The sequence below is a fragment of the Dermochelys coriacea genome, chromosome 3, assembly GCF_009764565.3.
Source record: "Dermochelys coriacea isolate rDerCor1 chromosome 3, rDerCor1.pri.v4, whole genome shotgun sequence".
Classification (NCBI taxonomy): Eukaryota; Metazoa; Chordata; order Testudines; family Dermochelyidae; genus Dermochelys; species Dermochelys coriacea.
Window position 1 is genome coordinate 188,923,853 of NC_050070.1, and position 20,252 is coordinate 188,944,104.

General features: G+C 42.4%; 1 long non-coding RNA gene across 1 annotated transcript in view; it reads left to right on the forward strand.

Annotated features, from left to right (window-relative positions):
- The first annotated feature begins 2,165 nt into the window (after nucleotides 1-2,165).
- LOC119853567 overlaps nucleotides 2,166-20,252 on the forward strand; it is a 569,205-nt gene continuing 551,118 nt past the window's right edge. The window contains exon 1 of the long non-coding RNA XR_006280322.1: nucleotides 2,166-2,316. This is a non-coding gene — a long non-coding RNA (uncharacterized LOC119853567). The remainder of the gene's footprint in view (nucleotides 2,317-20,252) is intronic.

The window sequence follows — 20,252 nt, forward strand, 5'->3', positions numbered from 1 at the left end:
ACAGGATTTTGAGCCAGGATTTCTAGGGCCTGTTGGCCCTGCTCCTAGCTTGTCCCACACTTTGTGTGTGAAGCTGGGCAAGTCACATATGTCCTAATGTTACAAAAGGATGAGCACCTTTTGTGAAGTCAGTGGGAGCAATAAGTGCTCAGCATTTACCATCTTGCAGGGTTCAGCCCTAATCTTCTCTCTGCCTCAGCACCCTGCATCCTCTTTGCAGAAGACACCCACAAAAATCCATTGTTTTTCAGGTCTGGCAGCATCAATTACTTCATAAGAATGCATGGGTGAGGGTACTTTATAAGAATGGATGCAGCTGGGGTGAAGAAACCATCTTTTCATTAAATGTTAATACTTCCTGAAAAGCTACTATCATTAGAAATGTTGTCCCTGGGGGATTTCCAATTCCCTCCCAATAAAAACAAACCAAACAGCTGCAACTTCTAGTGAAGCTAGGCAAAGCAATAAGAAACTTTCAATCTGGAAGTTTCCACCCCACTTCCCCAAGCATGTAGCTACCTGGGAGCTGGACTGGATGAGGCATTTGCAAAATGTTATGATTTTCTAAAAGAGCAGGAGAGAAAGATGCTGCTTGAATGAATGCCTTCCTCTCTCTCCCTGGTACTTGCTAAGGAGAGATTTTTTTTTCCTATTGGGATCCATGAAGTGGGTGGGCGAAAGCCCGCCCACTGCTAAAGGGCCCCCCCAGCCTAAGCAGGGGGATCCACAGGACCTGGAAGCCAAGTGATTTCAGGGAACAATTAATAAAATAACAGGAAAGGGGAATGCGGTCAAAGAGTCAAACAAAGGGAGCCTGATAGAAAGGAGATGCTGGGGGTGTAGATCATAAGGTGGAAAAGTACGCCCCCCTGGCCGACACCTGGAGAGCCAAGGACTACGAGGTGCAGATGGATGCCCTGAACATTGGAGCCCTGGGCACCTGGGACCGCTGCAACGAGCGTGTGCTGTGGACCTGTGGGATTGGTCGATGCTATGCATGGCTCATGTGGTGCCTCATGATCTCGGACACCATCCAATGGTCCAGGGATGTCTACATTGAACACATCACTGGCCACCGACAGTACTAGGAGGCGTGAGCCGGAACGACATGGTGCATCAACTACGAGAAAGGGACCGAGAGACTTTTTCCATTGGACCATATGAACTGGAATGCATCCGATGAAGTGAGCTGTAGCTCAAGAAAGCTTATGCTCAAATATATTTGTTAGTCTCTAAGGTGCCACAAGTACTCCTTTTCTTTTCACTGAACATTAAATCTCACGAAATGAGGGTTAATCCATCCTCATCATCATATCCACTCATTATACTCCACACCTGAACATAGCCATTATATGAAAACGTACCCTCAGATCTCAATGTCTGTACTTTGACCTGCTAATCTTTTACCCCCAATTGGGGATATTGCAGATTGTATATTCTTTACGCCATCCGATCCTAAACCGAACTTTGCACCCCTTGATAATCTGTATGTTATTCCCTGATAACCAGAAACTTCTACGCTTAAACTCCGTACTGTTTTCTTTTATTTTAACATCACCTTAGTAACATTTCAAGCGACAATTGACAAGAACTAATGCATCCCATGAAGTGAGCTGTAGCTCAGGAAAGCTTATGCTCTAATAAATTTGTTAGTCTCTAAGGTGCCACGGGTACTCCTTTTCTTTTTAAGAACTTTGCCCGTTGCTTTTGCCTGTTCTGTGACTTAGAAAGCAGCAGGAAGGCAAACTTGGCTGCAGGACAGCGGGTGCAAGCTGCTCCTGGGAGAGGAGGGCAGCTAGAGGGGGCCTGGGTAGGGAGAGGAGGAAGGACGGGGAGGGGGAACCTACTGTCGCTTAGGCTTTCTGTGCCCAACCCAGAGCAAACTGTAATCGCAAGCAAACCTCACTTCACTCCCTGAGCCTCCCGAGATTTTGCGTTGGGCAGGGAGGGGGGGGGGGGGAGGAATGGGGAATTTTTTTTTAAACCTGGAATTAAAACAAAACAAACCCAAAGAACTTCTCCCGCCCAAAGCCCCCCCCCCCCCTGCAATTCTTGTTAAAAGCGGGTCTCGGCTAACAGCCCTCAACAAAAGCAACCACGCCAACCCATAGCGGCGCTGATGATGGGAAATAAATAAATAAAGGACCGAGTAAAGGGGGGGGGGCAGGTTCAATGATCTAAACAAAGAAATCATGGCGGAGTGTTTACATTTGGCAGCCCCAAAGACTCTGGATTACGGGATAAAATAAGTAATAATAATAATGATAAAAAAAGCCGCGGCGCAAAGGAGTTTGCAGGCACCTCGCCGTTTCCGGGGTAAGTGCAACGAGCAGGGGGCGAGCCAGGGCCACCCTCCGGGAGCTGGACCTCGGCCCCGGCTCCAGCCGCGGCGCGGGCTGCTCGCCCCCGCTGGGTGCCTTGCCCAGGTTGCTTTGAAGTGGCGGGATGAGGGGGCCTGGGCTGGGCAGGTCCCGGGGGCAACGGGCGGCCGCGGGGAGCAGCCCCGGCTCGCGGAGATACAGGCGGGAACAGCCGCCGCCGCCGCCGCCGCGGCTTCCCCTCGGAGCGCCTGGCCGGCGGCCCCTTCCCGCCCCCCCAGCCGGGGTCACACAGGCCTCGCGCGGAGCGGCGGCTCCTCCTCCCAGCCGAGCCCCGCTCCCCGCCCGCCGTCACGGGGCTCTCTGGGCCGCCGGCCGGGGAGCGCAGGGGCGGGAGAGAGGAGCCCGGCTCCGTGCCCGGCAGGCTGAGCGAGGTCCCAGCATGGCCCCCCCGCCACTGTCGGTCAGGGCGAGTTGCCCCTGAGCCGGGTGAAGCGAGGGGAGGAGTCCAAGGGCCATTCCCGCCCGGAAATGTTCTTGGGAGGGGAGCGGTTCCCAATTCATGGGTCTGGGTCAATGTTCCCTCTAATTTTTGACAGTCCGCGTGTGCAAAAACTGGCTTCTGTGCAAATGGTTGTGGGTGCGGTGCTTCGCCGTGTGCGCGGGGTTTAGGGTCTAAGCCCAGCTTAGAGGGAACAGTGGCCTGGGTCAAAGTCACATCGTGTCTATTTTTGGCCTCCCCCTCTAATTTGAATGCCTAAAGAGAGTAAGTGTAGGCACTACTCTGACACCAGAATAATCTACCCCTTGCTGCAACAGTTCTGCAAACACTCAGAACCGGCTACTGGATCCAGCTAGTTTTTGGTCCCAAGCACTCAAATTTCACCGCCTAGATAGAGACCATGTTTGCTTATTCTTCTATCGCCTTAACAATCCAGATGCTGATGTGCCCCAATGCAAATGAGCCGGAAAATCTCTGATCTGACATCTCCACCCTGACAAAATGTTAGCTACAATGGTACTTTTCAAATACAGAACAAGTGCTACTTCTGCTCCCTCCGCCACCTTCCCTCCCACCCGCCAAAATATCTTGGTGCTGCAAACACATCCTGCTACAAGGAAGCTGCGGAAACTCTTTATTTGGCACCTGTATCTTCCTGGATCTGGATAACTAATGGATGCCTACTCCCCAGTTTTATCATCTTCTAATTTAACGCATATGCTGCTTATCTTAGTCTACCACAGTCATCCTGATCTAACATATGGTGTATTTGGCAGGATCCAGGTGTTGGATCCAAGGTTTTCGGGCAGTGTTGCACTGGTATGTGGTGGGGTCCAGATTTTCTTTTTTCCCCCCTTTTTTCTTTGGTATAACAGAGCCTGCTAAAAATATCTGTGGGGAATATCTGTAGATAGTGGAACTTGGAGGACTGGACTGAAAATTGGCTGGATCCAGGTTTTGTGGTGCTAATATGAACTTGTAAATAGAAGCAAAGTATGTCTATGCCTACGTATATGCTATCTATGGGTCTGCTCCTCCATGCCCTACAATGCTTTCTGACAATGCAAGATTGGGGCCTGGTTTTGCCCATTTTGGGAGAAGACCAAATGTAACGTGCTTTATTCCTCTTTGATGCTGCTATTTTTGTAGACTTTGTGAAGGTCAAACACCTGAGTGATTTCAAAATAGGCTGGGTGTCCCAAGATACCATTCCTGCATCATTAACAAAGCTCTTTGGGGTTCTGGAACTTTTCAAACTTATGGACTTAAACCCATAATACATTTGCTTTTCATACCCCTCTTGCCCTCCATATTTTATAATTGCATTTGCAGATAGCAAAGGTGTTTGTGTTCAGTGTCTTACTCACTCACAGTTCATCTTCTCCATCCATCTGAACCTGCAAGGAAGTCAGAATGCTGAACTGGTTTCAACATGTATTTCCTTGGGTATTTCTATAATGTAAAGACTCCTAGTTATACAATTCTTTATTGTTATTATAATTGCAAACCTTGTATTCAGATCAACATGGCAATGATACAATAGAACAATGGGGACAATGTGAAAAATGGAAATGATGGGGCAAATTTTGACATCAGTTCTAAGATACCTTGCATAAGGACTGAGGGCCTGAGTAGCCCTCTCATTGACTTCAGTTGGAGTTTTGTGGGCAGCATCCTTGCTGGATTGGACCCTGAGTGAGGACTGCAGAATTTTGTCACATAACAGTACGTGTAGTCTATATAGCTGTCTTGGTTCTGTACTATACTAGCCACCATGGTATTAGAGTGTCTCACAAAATTACAAAGTGTAGATATGAAGATTAGAATGAAAAATTAAACCATGTAAAAATTTTGCACTCTGAGATCATTGGAAAAATTGTGTTTTCATGAGTTTTGGAGGCCATTGCTTAAAACCCCAACAAAAACAAATAACCTTCTGCCTCCCACAGTAAACTTCCACTACATTTACTTTTAGGCTGGGCCTGTCTAAGTTACTTTTTGTGAAAAAGACCTTTAGAGGGAATGCTTGTACTCTCTGAGGGGCCCATCTTTTGTCCCTCATTCTGTCTTGTACTTGGCCTATTAGTCCTAAACTTCCTCGGTGGTCTAAGGCTGTTTATGTAAAAAGGACCTTTTAATGGGAGCACTTTGTTGATCCTTAACTGCTATTCTGTTGTGGCTATTTACCAGGTTGTCCTCTAATTTCTATGCTACTATAATGGTCTATAGTCTAGACTGGTTATCTGTTCTGGCCAGAACTGCTACTATCCTGCCCTCTTATTCAGTCCAAGCAGCAGTAACTTTTTTTCTTCATTCAAACCAAAATTGAGATTTAAGATTTATTTCAAGCAGCTGTCCCCCTATGAAGCTGCTCTTCCAAGTATCTCATGTTTGTTTTAAGCTATAACATACTTTATTGAGCTCTGATATTTAATATTCACATACCCAAATTGACAATCATGATTCCCCAGTTTAGATCTGCATGGGGGGGATAAGATTCAGAGGCTGACAGAGCAGTCACAACAGTTTTAAGTCACAAGAGCAACACAGCCAGCTAGGAGGTGGGTAGGCAGGGAGATTGATATGGTACCCTAAACATATTACTGTTACTAATTGATACATATGAACAGGATTGGGATGTATATTCATCAGTCTTGGAGTTTTTGGAAAGTATTGTGTTATCTCTAAGGTTGTCATGAAGTCCTGTTTAATTAGTGCAATACGTGTACCATATGTGAAAATTCATCCAACTTTAACTACTCTTTTGTCTTGTTATATGTTATGAAAACCATCTATTGTTCAGTTTTTTAGGGTAACTGACTTTTTTTTTAAATTGATGCCAGGCTTTGGCTACTTGACCAAAATATTCACCCAAACATAAAAACAAAATGCTAACATTACCACATTTTTGTTTCATATAAACTTATTGTTTGATATAGCTTGATAGAGAATTAATGGGTGTATTTTCCTTTGTAGTGAATATTTATAAGTTTCAGTTGATGGGAGTTAACGTGTATTAAGGGAAGAACAGACCTCTCAAATGATGTTGAGTCTGTTTCCACATATGCTGCATACACAATAGACTGAACTCTCACACTAGTGCTGGACAGTAAGATATTATGACATGAATATATATTTTTGAGCTCTGTACAAAATGAGGATTTCATGCATAGGCAACATAGTGCGACAAGTCATATCCACTGTGACCTTGTACTTCCAGTGCAAAGTTGTATAATAATATATTCTGCTATATTAACGCACACAATAAACAGGCCCTATCTCATTTTTATGCTAATAATAATACTTTTCAATTCCCTAATACCTTTTATGCTAAGAACTCAAAGTAAATTACAGGTATGAGCAAACTGAGCTTTATAAAATCCTGTGAAGTTTTATGTTATCATTCAGAAAACAGCTGGAAAATGTATTAATTATTGATTATTGTTGGTTCATCGTGATGATGATAATCTTATTTCCTCCCTGTCTCACACTCAATCATTGCTCGCTCCAGCTCTTGAGATTGTAAAATAAGATGTTACCATCTAACGAGGGAAAAGAAATGCACAATCCGAGCCATAAGGGATAGATCTTTGGACTGTATTTGGAGAATAGAAGATGAGATGATTGTATAAGCTGATTCATAAAGGGACAATTAATATGGTCTGGTGGCAGGGTAGATACTCATATGTGTGGCTGGTGTATATCTCATTGTATTGAGTATGGGTCAGCATGTGAGCTGAGGTTCATGTTATGAATGCTGATGGTATACTCTGTACAGGTAAAAGGTGTGAAGGTTAGACGGGGACAAAAACAGATTTAAGATTGTTCCCCTTATCTTGAAACACAAAGGGTGAGGTTTTAAAAAGTGCTGAGTGTCTGCCTAGCTCTGCCTTCCATAAGGTTAAAGGTTAGTTTAACTTCCATTGACTTCAGTGAGAGAAGAATTAGGCCAATGATGAGAGCTTTTGAAAATCCCACCCTGAATGTTATTTAAATGTTATTAACTTCGAATTTCCTGCCTTTCTGACACTTTTTTCTTTTAAACTACAGGACAAGATTAATATTTCAGTAATACCATTGAAAATGGACTGGTGTGGCAGAGATGAGAATTGGGCCCACAGTGTTCTTTTAAGAACTTTTGCTCCACTGAGGTCAATGAGGTTGCGTGGGCTTCAAATTATCACAGAATTTGGCTTTAAGTTATTAGTACATATTTACAACCTTAATTCCATTTTAACAAAATGTTTTTTGTTGGAAGATTTGCAGCCATAGCATACAGCAAAATTATCACTGCATTTATTAAGCACAAACAAAGCATCCCCGTAATGCTGTACAGAAACAACTGACAGAACAGAACACATTACAAGAAACTATCTTTTTCATTAAGTCTACACAAAATGAGGATTTCATGCATGGGCAACACAGCCACTCCCCAGAGGTTTACTGTCCATAATCCCACCTTGAAAATGGCTCCACAATAATTATTACTACAAAATGGACACAATTTCCAGTTTTGGGATGTGTACTTCACACATAGCTGATGGCACTCATAGGAGCCAAAATATTATTCTACCTTCTGCAGGATATCCTAATTCCAGCCATGTAACTATCTTAACTGTCTCTTATCATTTCTAGTCTCAAACCGAGAACGCTCCCCATTGGCTTATTTTGTCACAATAATGCAGAGCATGCATGGCAACCGCTCTCACTTCGGCATGTTCAAACTATCCCTGGACATTAAGATATTATGACATGAGTATATATTTGTGAGCTTTGCACAAAATGAGGATTTCATGCATAGGCAACATAGTGTGACGAGTAGTATCCGGCATGACCTTGCAAATGCCGGCACGGCTCCAGAATAAACAACTCAAAAGAGCAAGGAATACAGCAGACTCTCCAGTCCTGAAAGGAATCCCACAGTTTCGTTACAATCCCACAGGAAGTTGTGCAGAACTGTTCTTGAAGGTTACTTTACTGTCCTGTACCAACCACAGGTGGCTAAGTATCACAGGCCTAGGGGCTTAAAATTCCACGTGGCTTTTAGTAAGGGAGGGTCCTTTCTACAGAAAATCCATGTTAATTAATGGACCTCACCATGTAGTGCAGAAAATCCCCTTCATAGTTAGAGGATTTTTAAAGCTTCTGGATCCAGCTGTTGAACAATGTTTTTTATTGTCCTTAGGCCTGCTTTGTCATTACCTTAGGGCTATTCACATATAGTTCCTATATCATAGGATATCCTATATCTTTCTCCTCAGCTACAATGTTATGCTAAACCTGAAGTAAGGATGAGTGAATCAGTTCCTCCTGTTTCTCCAAACTCAAGATAGCATGGACATTTCTCTCCCCCGCATCCCATGTTTGTATAAAAAAAAAGTCCCCCTCCTTTCTTCACTACTTTTCCCTAGCTTTAGACCTCAATCCTTCCTCCTGATGACCTCATTCTGTCTTTCAATATCCTCTCATATGGTAAAACAGCGCTAGCATCTTTTCTGCTGAATTTTGATGGCTGCTGAATTAAAATAGTGTGTCCCAAAGCACAATTAAGTCTGGTTTCAGCAAAACAGGAAGAAGGCAGAGATACCTCAGAGTCTGTTAGGTCACATGAGATATGGCCATTTAGAGATTGGGAGTCACCATGGGAAGGTTTATGGAAAAGTTATAAGGACAGGAGAACTTCTAATGTATTGAAGAGGGCTTGTGGGAGCCCCATTAAAATTTTGCCACAAGACTGAAGGAAAGGTTGGGGTGATTTCCTTGCCTCTGATAGTAAAAAGCCCCTCTCTAGATACACTGAATCCATCTGTGACTAAGGTGATTTATTTGTGCAGGTCATAAAAGCACTTCTGAAAAGCAAATTGTTTATTTTTGCATGCACAAGAGTATAACAAATGGGGTCAGTATGCAGTCTTCTTCCAGGAAGATTTTTCAAAATACTGACCTTATTTGGTGTACTCCCCATTCTGCTTGGGGCTGTACAGATAGGCAGTAAAAAGACAGTCCCTGCTCCAGAGAGCTTACAATCTAGGTTATGACAAAATGCAAGAGGACAAACAAATGGGATTAGAAGAGTAGAGAGAAATAAGTTATTTTACAGTAAGCAGGAGTCTCATATCAACACCTGCCTATCCAATATCATCTGGTGGTGCTTTGTAAACATTTTGGCCAGGGCTCAGGTTGAGCCATTTTGCTCTGGTATAGTGTATTGGCACCATTTCATGCTGCCGCCTTGTTCTACAGAATCTAACTTTTCATCATAACAGAAAAATAAAAAGCAACATCTAGCTGTTACGTTAGCTGAGATAGCCTTGAAAGTATGAACCAAATGTTACTATCTGCCTGCATTTGTTGGAACCTAAAACAATAGCTCTGAGAGGTGTGGTCTGTGCCATTCATCTCAATAGCTGCTAACTCAGATGCCCAATGATAAGACTTCAAATGTCAATATTGTTAGCTGTTTCACTGCCCGTCAAAGTGGGTAAGAAAGGAGAGGGAAGGTCACATCATTAAGATCTGCATAATCTGCTGTGGATGACAGCTCATTTTGGCACCATGAGTGAAAGAGCCAAGTACAAGGAGTCTGACAGAGCCCAGCATCTGAGCACCTTCAAGGGGGAGCCAATCCCAGAAGTCTGTTATATTAATATTGTTGGACTATATGGACGCAGACAGAGGTGTTAACAAGACCCTGTCACTCTCCAACACTAAACTGTTAAATTAGGTGTGGGGTTTGGTATACAGAGATCTTACCTTGTCCTGCTTAGTACGAGGGCAAACATGCCATTAGAAACCCTTTTAACCTTTTATGAAAGAAACAGAAAAAGAAGGAAAAACAAAGTATTTGGAATGTAAAATATTAAGTATGGCTTTCATTTGAACAATATTCCTTGTTCCCTTTTTCTTTAGCTTCAGAGATTTTAGAAGGGAAAATCTCCCTGACAGTCTCTTAGACGGTATTAACTAAGATAATAACTGTCCTTTTTGGGCAAAAGAGAAGGTGTGGAATTGTTGTCGTTAAAGTCTGATCCCTTGGCCTAGAAGATCAAAACAAGGCAAATACACACAAAGGGGGAAAAAAAAGAATAACAAAGATAGAAAATGTAGGTTTTGTGTCTGGTGTTGACTTTCACCTGTAACCTTGCTGCTGGAGCAATGGCACATAGCCTTATTCTCCACTCCGATACCTGGCAAACTTGTGCCAGCATCGGGTTATTTAGGGCAGTGGTTTTCAAAGCCAGTCCACAGCTTGTTCAGGGAAAGCCCCTGGCTGGCCGGACCTGTTTGCTTACCTGCCACGTCCGCAGGTTTGGCCGATCTCGGCTCTCACTGGCCGCGGTTCGCCGCTTCAGGCCAATGGGGGCTTTGGGAAGTGGCGCAGGCCAAGGTACCTGTTGGTTGCCCATCCCGCAACCCCCATTGGCCTGGAGCGGCAAACCACGGCCAGGGAGCCGCGATTGGCTGAACCTGTAGACGTGGCAGGTAAACAAACCGGTCCAGCCCACCAGGGGTTTTCCCTGAACAAGCAGTGGACCGGCTTTGAGAACCACTGTTTTAGGGCATTGCTTGTAACTGTTTCTTTGGTCACAAGCTTACAGCAATGTTGCAAAATATGTAGTCTTGGCCAGCCTATGCCAGATAGCATTGCCAGGCATCTGGTTTTTGACCTGAATGCCCGGTCAAAAAGGGACCCTGGTGGCTACAGTGGGAACCACCGACCAGGCCGTTAAAAATCCTGTGAGCGGCACAGCAGGGGCCTGGGGCTAAGGCAGGCTCCCTGCCTGCCCTGGCTCTGCACGGCTCCAGAAGTGGCTGCCACCTAGGCCCTAGGCGCCTGGGTGGCCAGGGAGGCTCCACATGCTGCCACTGCCCCCAGTGCCAAATCCACAGCTCCCATTGGCCGGGAACTGCGACCAATGGGAGCTTTGGGAGTGGCTCCTGTGGGTGCGAGGGCAGCGTGTGGAGCCTTCCTGGCTGCTCATGCACCTAGGGGTCTTAGGGACCTGGCAGCCGCTTCCTGGGAGCCGTGGTAAGTGCTGCCAGAACCCCGCACCTCAACCCCCCCATCCCCTGCCCCAGCCTTGAGCCGCCTCCTGCACCTCAAGCCTCCTTCTGCACCCCAAGCCCCTCATCCTTGGCCCCACCCCAGAGCCCACACCCCCAGCCGGAGCCCACAACCTGCCCCCACACCCAACCCTCCTGCCCCAACTTGGAGCCCTCAACTGCATCTTGAACCCCTCATTTCTAGCCCCACCCAGAGCCCACACCCCCATCCCAAAGCCTGTACCCCACCGCACTCCAACCCAGTAGTGTATCTGGGGGAGAGTGGCGGGAGCAGCAGCTCCCCTTCTGAGCACAAGTGGCGCCTTTTTAATTTATAGGCGTCTTTTTTAATTTTTACTCACCTTGCGGCGCTCCGGCTCTTTGGTGGTGGGGGCCTTCATGTGCTCTGGCTCCTCGGCAGCACTTCGGCGGCACGGGCCTTCACATGCTCCGGCTCAGCGGTGGCCTTCACTCACTCCGGGTCCTTGGCGGCATTTCGGCGGTGGGGGCCTTCAGTGCCGCTGAGGACCCAGAGCGCCACCCGGTGAGTACAAGCGGGTGGCACCTTTTTTTATGTCCGCTGCTCTTGTTCACTCCACTTAGCTATGCCACTGCTCCAACCCCCTGCTCCAGCCCAGTGACAATGAGTGAGGGTGGGGGAGAGCGAGCGACGGAGGAAGAGAGGATGGATTGAGCGGGGTCGGGGTCTAGGAGAAGGGGTGGGGCGGGGCCTCAGGGACAGGGAAGGGGTGGGGCAGAGGTGTTCGGTTTTGTGCAATCAGAAAGTTGGCAACTGTAATGCCAGATTTTAATTAAACTGAAGGCAAAAGGAGAGCTATAGGAAAGAAGGTGCGGAAGGAAAAGGATACATGTTTGTGCATGACACAAAATCTCCCATCCCAGGTGGTATTCAGGATTTAGCTGAAGCCAGTAGAGGTGATATTGTTATCTGGATCCCACTCTTTGGTTTTGTCAGGATATCTCTTGGGATTGGGACGGTAAAGGCCCAGGGATTTAAGGGTCAATCTTAGGGGCATCCTAGAGGACGGTGAGGGTAGCAGCTATGATGGTAAAACTCTCCCCTTTCCTATTCTCTTGTCAGCAATGTGGATAAAAATGATAATGTTATTAAAAATAAAAATATTAGCATTTTTAGGGCTGTTGATTAATCATAGTTAACTCACATGATTGCCATTTTAATTGAACTGTTAAACAATAGAATACCAATTGAAATTTATTAAATATTTTTGGATGTTTTTCTACATTTTCAAATATATTAATTTCAATGACAACCCAGTATACAAAGTAGACAATGCTCACTTTATATTGTTATTTTTTATTACAAATATTTGCACTGTAAAAATGGCAAACAAAAGAAATAGTATTTTTCAATTCATCTCATACAAGTACTGTAGTGCAGTCTCTTTATCGTGAAAGTGCAACTTACAAATGTAGATTTTTTTTGTTACATAACTGCACTCAAAAACAAAACAATGTAAAACTTTAGAGCCTACAAGTCCACTCAGTCCTACTTTTTGTTCAGCCAATCACTGAGACAAACAAGTTTGTTTACATTTACAGGAGATAATGCTGCCCAATTCTTATTTACAATGTCACCTGAAAGTGAGAACAGACATTTGCATGGCACTTTTGTAGCTGGCATTGCAAGGTCTTTACATGCTAGATATGCTAAACATTTGTGTGCCTCTTCATAATTCGCCACCATTGCAGAGGACAAGCTTCCATGCTGATGACGCTTGTTTAAAAAAAATGTTAATTAAATTTGTGATTGAATTTCTTGGGGGAGAATAGTATGTCTCCTACTTTGTCTTACCTGCTGTGACTCCTGGCCAGAAAGGGTAAAACTTCCTGCAAAATAAATTACTCAAAATCAACCCTTAAAGACATGTGGGGAGATAACGTTTGTGTTTTTGTGTATTTACATATGCATGGGTAGTGGTCAACAATGTAATCAACTGTCCCTGTCATGCTGTATTCTGATAATTCAGAGATCAAAAGAACATCCTAGTATTTAAATGAAGTGTAAACACTGGATATCTCTATATTCATCTCTCTTTGAAATGTATAGCAAATCATTGGTGAATGGTGGAGGAACAGGTGATTAACATAAGACAATTCGTATAGTTAAGTACTAATGATGGACCCACTTCAAAGATGCCCTGATTACCTAATGTTTCCCAAAGGACTCCAACTTGTCAAAGAAGACCTGAAATTTTATAAAAGATCCTTGGGTCATGATCCTTTTTATCTCAGATCTGCTTAAGCTTCATCAGGGGAACTTTGAGTCTCAAGATGAGATCCCAGTTAAGTTGGTACACCCTGGATATGATATTGGACATTGGACTATAACCTATGAACTAAATTTTAAGGGAACTCTTTGCAACTACAAAACTTACCATCTCTGCTATGTATCTGAACATCAAGAATTGAACTCATGTCTGCATGTATATTGATCTTTTAATCATACTCTCTCTTTTCTTTTTAAATACATTTTAGTTTAGTTAATAAGAATTGGCTGTATGCATGTATTTGGGTAAGATCTGGAATCAATTTTGAAGCACTTCAAGGAGAGGAAAGTGATCAGGAACAGTCAACATGGATTCACCAAGGGTGAGTCATGCCTGAGTAACCTAATTGCCTTCTATGATGAGATAACTGGCTCTGTGGATGAGGGGAAAGCAGTGGACATGTTATTCCTTGACTTTAGCAAAGCTTTTGTTACGGTCTCCCACAGTGTTCTTGCGAGCAAGTTAAAGAAGTATTGGTTGGATGAATGGACTATAAGGTGGATAGAAAGCTGGCTAGATCATTGGGCTCAGTGGGTATTGATCAATGGCTCCATGTCTAGTTGGCAGCCAGTATTAAGCAGAGTGTGCCAAGGGTCGGTCCTGGGGCTGGTTTTGTTCAATATCTTCATTAACGATATGGAGGATGGCGTGGATTGCACCCTCAGCAAGTTTGCAGTTGACACTAAACTGGGAGGAGTGGTAGATACTCTGGAGGGTACGGATAAGATACAGAGGGACTTAGACAAATTAGCGGATTGGACCAAAAGAAATCTGATGAGGGTGAACAAGGACAAGTGCAGAGTCCTACACTTAGGACGGAAGAATCCCATGCACTGCTACAGACTAGGCACCAAATGGCTAAACAGCAGTTCTGCAGAAAAGGACCTCCGGGTTACAGTGGATGAGAAGCTGGATATGAGTCAACAGTGTGCCTTGTTGCCAAGAAGGCTAACAGCATCTTGCGCTGTATAAGTAGGAGCATTGCCAGCAGATCAAGGGACGTGATCATTTCCCTCTATTTGGCATTGGTGAGGCCTCATCTGGAGTACTGTGTCCAGTTTGGAGCCCCATACTACAAGAAGAATGTGGAAAAATTGGAAAGAGTCCAGCGGAGGGCAACAAAAATGATTAGGGGGCTGGAACACATGACTTATGAGGAGAGGCTGAGGTAACTGGGCTTATTTAGTCTGCAGAAGAGAAGAATGAGGGGATTTGATAGCTGCTTTCAACTACCTGAAAGGGGGTTCCAAAGAAGATGGTTCTAGACTGTTCACAGTGGTAGCCGATGACAGAACAAGGAGTAATGGTCTCAAGTTGCGGTGGGGGAGGTTTAGGTTGGATATTAAAAAAAACTTTTTCACTAGGAGGGTGGTGAAGCACTGGAATGGGTTACCTAGGGAGGTGGTGGAATCTCCTTCCTGAGAGGTTTTTAAGGTCAGGCTTGACAAAGCCCTGTCTGGGATGATTTAGATGGGGATTGGTCCTGCTTTGAGCAGGGTGTTGGACTAGATGACCTCTTGAGGTCCCTTCTAACCCTGATATTCTATGATTCTATGAATATTCATTAACCTGGGAGGTAATGTATCCGATCCTTTGAGATTGGTAGAACTTTTTATTTTATATGATGAAATAAGATTTTCAGAATTTTTCATCATATTTGACTTCGGTACTTAGATGGAGGCCTGAGGCTGGGTTACTTCAAGGAAACTGTGTTGTTGGTTTCTGGGCAGCCAGGGAGGTTATAAAGAAGCTGTTTTATGCTGGCTTGGTAAATCTAAGTATTAAAATATCTACCAGCTGTGGGGATTATTTGCTCCATTCTTTAGAGTTTACCCTAATTGAGTGACCTCAGCTGGCCCTGACTGGGACTCTGGTCACACCTGCATTCCGCAATATATTTCATGTTATAGCAGTCTTGGGTGATGACCCAGCACATGTTTTTTGTTTTAGGAACACTTTCACTGCAGATTTAACCAAATGCAAAGAAGGTAGCAATGTGAGATTTCTAAAGATAGCTACAGCACTCAACCCAAGGTTTAAGAACCTGAAGTGTCTTCCAAAATCTGAGGGGGACGAGGTGTAGAGCATGTTTTCAGAAGTCTTAAAAGAACAACACTCCAATGCAGAAGCTACAGAACCCAAAGCAACAAAAAAGAAAATCAAGCTTCTGCTCATGGCATCTGACTGACTCAGATGATGAAAATGAAAATGTGTTGGTCTGCACTGCTTTGGATGGTTATCGAGCAGAACCCGTTATCAGCATGGATGCATGTCCTCTTGAATGGGGGTTGAAGCATGAAGGCAATATGAACCTTTAGTGCATCTGGCACATAAATATCTTGTGACGTCGGCTCCAACAGTGCCATGCAAATGCCTGTTCTCATTTTCAGGTGATATTTTAAACAAGAAGTGGGCATCATTATCTCCTTCAAATGTATCTAACCTTGTTTGTCTGAGTGATTGGCTGAACAAGAAGTAGGACTGAGTGGACTTGTAGTCTCTAAAGTTTTACATTGTTTTATTTTTGAATGCAGTTATTTTTTGTACATAATTCTACATTTGTAAGTTCAATTTTCATGATAAAGAAATTGCTGTTCTTGTATTAGGTGAATTGAAAAATACTATTTCTTTTGATTTTACAGGGCAAATATTTGTATTAAAAATATAAAGTGAGCACTGTACACTTTGTATTCTGTGTTGTAACTGAAATCAATATATTTGAAAATGCAGAAAACATCCAATACTATTTTAATAAATGGTATCCTATTATTGTTTAACAGTGCAATTAATCATGATTAGTTTTTGTAATAGCTTGACACCCCTACAATTTTTTAATTTAAATAATATTTTTATTTAAGTTAAATACATTTTTGTTTTTAAATGTAAAACTTTAAATTTGAAATAATAAAATATGTTAAGGCCTAAATTTACTATAATCTATTCAAATCACTTAAATAAAAAATAATAATATTAAGCAGTATATGTTTGCTGCCAAAGTTTTAAAAGAAAGTCACATCACTGAACTGGTGGAAATCACCAGTACTGGAGTTTGTTAAAGTGACAGCAGTAGCCTCTTTTTTAGGTGCAGAAATAATATTTCTTCAGTTCAATTTATTCAAGAAGTTCAGTTCAATGACTGGTTCATTCAAAGTTAGGAAGCCAATTGAGATTTAAAAACCTGGCCTTTTCCAATCTAAGAATAAAAACTAGAGGATGATATCTACTAGCTGTAACATTTTGATGGACACAGTGATCAGAAATGATCAATTCAATTCACTAACTACGGATAATACTTCCTTTATTTAATAAATCATTTTAAAATGTCAAATGTGTTTTGATAATTTTTTTCTTATATATTCAGCACATTAAGGTAGGTTTATTACTTTTTTTAAAAAAAATACTGCTTTTGTGCATTTCTAATTGAATTCCAATTTTCATCCAAATCCAGCTCAACACAAATCACAAATAAAAAAATTAATCATCTAGGAAATAAGAAATGCATCATTTACCATTTTCTAACATCATAAAAAATGTAAAAAATATTTATCTGAATAGAACTATGTCAAGCTATATAATTTCTTAATTAAATATGTACAGATATACTGGGTAGTAAAGAGAGGTACCCAATTTAGTATAAAGGTTATATTTAGTTGAAAACTAACGTGTGTTGATGGTCTAATAAGTATTAACTTTTCTTTAGGAAAATAACTAAAAAAGTACAGATGCAAAATGGGGAGTAAAATCAATTATTTAAATCAGGGTTTCCTGCTTTCTGATTTAAATCTTGATTAAAATTGGTGATTTTAAATTGCTTTGATTTAAATCAATCTACGCTGGTAGTCAGACAGCTTGCAGCCAGTTTCCCCCCAAGACTTTTATTTTAAACAGCCAAAAATAGAGTGAGGGGATAGGTTATTATATTCTTATTATTTTGTCCACCGTTTTTCTGACACATGAATATTGGTTTATTAATTTCTGGTCCCACCCTTCTCTTGTTTACCAGGCATGACCTTAATACAGTCCTTGAATTATATCAGTAGGTCTTTTTGTTTTGATTCATTTAGTCTTTCTAACTACCTTTTGTACAACATTTTTTGTGAGTTATAGTGACTTTTTATGAACTTTCACTCATTTCTTATAGTTAAGCTTACAATTACAGTAAATTTGTACTCCCAATTATTACAATAAGCTTCACTGAGAGGAAGCCAAGCATGAGGAGCCCAAAAGAGCCCTGGGTGTATCCAAACCCCAATGTAGGAGAGGCTAGTCCAAGGAGCCCAGAGGGGATGTCTGAATATATTTAACATCTGCACAATCTACTGTGAGTGGTGTCATGTGTGGATGGAGATTAGAAGTGTCCCACTATCGTTTTTTCCCCAATCTGGTAGAGGTGAGTCTTGAGGATAGGGTAGTGGTTTTACAGATCTTTCCTGGGAATCTTGTACACTCATAAAGCAAGTGAGAAAGTGCGGAGGTGTTTGAGGGAGATGTGGGCTGGTGGATTATGAAGTCTGAGGAGTGAAATAGTATATCAGATAGGTAGGGTGGAGCTAAATAGTGAAGGGTCTTAAAGTTCAAGACAAAGAACTTGAATTTGCTGAGTTTGAAGAATAAGAGCCAGTGGAGGCACGCATGGATGAAGGTGGTGTGTTCAAAACCAATGCAACATGAAGATGATCTTACCAGCAGCATTCTGAATGGATTTAGTGGGATAGGGCTGGATCTTAGGGGTATTATATAGGAAATGGCAGCAGCAAAAGTTGGACGTGGTTTGAATCTGTGCACCTAGAGTGAGGGCAGAGTCAAAGCTGACACAAGGTTATGGACTTGAATGACTGGGAGGATGGTGATTTGTCCACAGTGACGAAGGAAGGTGCAAAAGGGAAGGGCTTGTGGGGGAAAGGTCAAGCACTCTGTATTGGCCATGCTAAGTTTGGGGTGATGATGGGATATCCTCCTGGAGATGTCGAAAAGCCAGGTCAAGTTGTGGTATTGGAGAGGAGACTGTTGTAGAGTGGAGAGGTGATTTGTGAATCATCAGTGTAGAGATGGTATCCAAAGCCATGCGATCCAATAAGATTGCTTAGTAATGAGGTGACGGGAGCTGAGGATAGAGCCCAGAGGAACTCCTAAGAAAGGAGGAAGAGCACGGAATCAGTGATCAGAGAGGTAGGAGGAGAGTATGCTGTAAAACTCTAAACTGCAGAATACAGTATGTGCTACCTACCCTTTTTTGGCCATATTATGTTATATAATGTAAAAGTGTTGTTTCTGGACATGCAGATTTAAAGAGTGGGCAATGTGATCTGTACCTTAAGGTATTATATTTATCGATAGTGCTGTAACCTCTTGTTCCACGAGTTAAAATGTCCATTTGTATACAAAGTATAATAGTGGAAGTGATCTTAAGTCTTTTTATGCTGTTTTCTTTATCAAGGATTGTCATGGCTGATTCCCCACTCTGGCACTTCAAGTGCAGAAGGTAGGGGCCTGCAAAAATTCTAAAAATTAATACTGGCTTTTATTAAACAAGCCTTACAAGGTTACAGCTTCTCTCTAACCTTGGATGGGTAGATGCTGCCACCATCTAAGTGCGGAACTTTGAGAACCCAGGAAGGCGCACTTGGGAATTTCTTCCTGTGGGGTACCCTCAAGCCCTTTCCCTCCCCCTCTGGGGTAGAGCCAAGAAAGAAAAAAAAAAGAAATCAGCTGTTGCTACCAGCTAATTAAACAACGTGCACAAACCTCTTAAGACACAAAAATCCAATTCTGTTCTTTAAAAAGGTAAATTTTATTAAAAAAAAGAAAGAAAATACATCTGGGAACTTAGGCATTTGCTAGATTTAAAAAAAAACAACTACAAGGATTAAGCATCAAGAATAGCTTTCTTGACATCCAGTTTAAAGGTTGCAAGCAAAACAAAAAGCACCTGGGGTTAGCACAGGGGAATCCACAAGTCACAACGAAATAAAGGAATAAACCTAATCGCGTCTTCCTAGACATTTTCTGATCTACTTACATAGCTGGGGGTTTTAAATGAGTAGTTTCTAGGTATCATCCTGATGATTTTTTTCATACGTGGCCTAAGCTCTTACAGCATAGCTCTGTCCTGTCCGCCTCTCCCCAGAGAACAACATCAAACAGATAAAAGGGGAGTCTTGTTTCAATTTTAAAAAGTTCTAACCTTTCCATTGGGTCTTTTTGTTAGGTGCCCACTCACTTCCTTTTACCTATGCATAGCAGTGAGACTTTTTAACCCTTTACAGGAAGAGCAATTAGAGAACAGCTACTGAGAGGGATTTTATAGCTACTGGCTGGTTGGGTGTCCATGAAAGGGAGCTTACCCCCCCCCCTTCATTTATCACAAGCATATATGAAATATGTATCAAAGAGTATACTCTTTAGTGCTTTGCAGTTGGATCCATGTGATTTTTCAGGCATGGATGTGTAGAGTTTGCTATATAAAACTAGGTCCAATGATCTCTAGTGCTCTTGTGGTTTATGCCCTGGACTGGAGCTCAGAAGTTCAGAGTTCAGTTCTGGCTCCACCAGAGACTTACTGTGTGACCTTGAACAAATCACTTAACCTGTCTTGTTTCAGTTCCCTTTTGTAAAATAGTATTTCCTTTCCCTTGGCTTGCATTTAGACTGACAGCTTTTTAGAACAGGGATTATCTCTTACTATGTGTATTTGCAGAGTTTAATACAATGGAGCTCCTGTCTTGGTAAGGGCCTCTAGGCAATACTGTAATACAAGTGAATAATAGTAATCGTTAATAATGTGTACCTTAATGTGATACAATACACCTTTTTGTTATGTGTTTTCACTTTTATGGGTATCCTTTTTTCCAGTTGGGGAGATAATTTTACAAATCCAAGACTATGGTAATCTCACTATCCATGTTTAAGGCCAGGTCAGGAATGTTACAAGTATATCACAATCACATAACTATTCTATATATTTATGAAATACATAATTATACTGTTATCATTGCTGCTGATTATTAGGATTATCTGAAGGTGCATGTCTGCATTATAGAATTGTTATATAATGTTAAGGCAGCAGATCCTAAATGCAGC